This window comes from Rutidosis leptorrhynchoides, chromosome 3 (genome assembly GCF_046630445.1).
Source record: "Rutidosis leptorrhynchoides isolate AG116_Rl617_1_P2 chromosome 3, CSIRO_AGI_Rlap_v1, whole genome shotgun sequence".
NCBI classification, from domain to species: Eukaryota; Viridiplantae; Streptophyta; class Magnoliopsida; order Asterales; family Asteraceae; genus Rutidosis; species Rutidosis leptorrhynchoides.
The window spans coordinates 323,260,242-323,261,705 of NC_092335.1; the positions used below are offsets into that span (position 1 = coordinate 323,260,242).

At 36.1% G+C, this 1,464-nt stretch overlaps 1 non-coding gene across 1 annotated transcript; it reads right to left on the reverse strand.

Moving 5' to 3' along the window:
* Positions 1-1,123: 1,123 nt before the first annotated feature.
* Positions 1,124-1,230, reverse strand: LOC139903327 (small nucleolar RNA R71). The gene has a single exon (XR_011778153.1). It is a non-coding gene; the product is annotated as a small nucleolar RNA R71 (small nucleolar RNA).
* Positions 1,231-1,464: the final 234 nt, after the last annotated feature.

Consider the following 1,464-nt stretch of genomic DNA (forward strand, 5'->3'; position numbering starts at 1 on the left):
CTTTTAAGTTATTGCCGTTTTGGATATAGATTTCCTTTTAAGCTTTAAAACCTTTAAGCGCAACTTTTAATTCTTAGTTTTCAGACTTTTAAGTTTTGACGCGCTACGTTCTTTTTATTATTTTTTGATCTTTTATTTTTCGACGTTTTCCGACGCGCTCTTTTTCTTTCTTATTTCTCGACGCTCTAGTTTTTAGGACATAGAATTTTCTATTTCTTCTCTAAAATTTCAACGAAAAATTATTTTAAGCGGTTAAATTGATAGACATCCAAAATTTTCTGGTTCGTAGTAATAGTTGGATTTGTTAGTGGCGAGTTGTGGGCTTCCGATTTAAAGGGTCCTGGCTACCTGCTGCATCTATTGGCTATTCGAAACGTGGGCAAAATCAGAAAAGTCTATTAATTTGATAACTTATATAATTTTTATTTTTATAACTAATAGGATATTCAGTGAATGCACCGAGCAAAACGTTCACCACCTTTCATACGTTCACCACCTGTAACTCGATCAAGACATCTAGCCAACATTGTCGCCGTTGATTTTTCTTTAGAATCATCATCTAGTCGACCAAGTACTCCAATTCAAATTTTTGATAATCCATTTTTTAAACCCGACCTCACAATTGAGAATCCGGAGGATATTCAAGGACAATTCCAAGATCCTGAAACACTAATCATTCCTCCTGAACCACAAACCGTTAAATCAGAATCCTTTAGTGATTTAGATTCAACAAATTCAATTATGGAAGTAACGAAACCTCTAAGTATGGAAGACCGAATGAGAGCCACACGCACTGGCCAAGGTCACGCCATTATTAAACCAGATATTAATGCACCATATTATGAAATCAAAGGACAAATCCTACACATGGTAACTAATCAATGCCAATATAGTGGTACGGCAAAAGAAGATCCAAACGAACATCTTCGAACCTTTAATAGGATTTGTACTCTATTCAAAATCAGAGAAGTTGAGGATGAATAGATTTATCTCATGTGTTTCCCTGGACTTTAAAGGGAGAAGCTAAAGATTGGTTAGAATCGTTACCTAAAGGGCGATTGATACATGGGATGTTTTAGTTGAAAAATTTTTTAAACAATTCTTTCCGGCATCTAAAGCTGTGAGACTTCAAGGAGAAATTGTTACATTCACGCAGAAGCCAAATGAAACTCTATATGAGGCGTGGACAAGATTTAGAAAATTGTTGAGAGGATGTCCTCAACAAGGTTTAGATACTTATCAAATAGTACACATATTCTACCAAGGATGCGACATTGCTACACGAAAAGACATCGACATAACAGCTGGTGGTTCCATTATGAAGAAAACCGCAACCGAAGCTCACAAAATTATTGATAACACAGCCTCCCACTCTCATGAGTGGCACCAAGAAAAAGATATCTTTCGTTCATCTAAAGCGGCTAGAGCAGATTCTAGCCATGACTTTGATTCCATTTCCGCAAA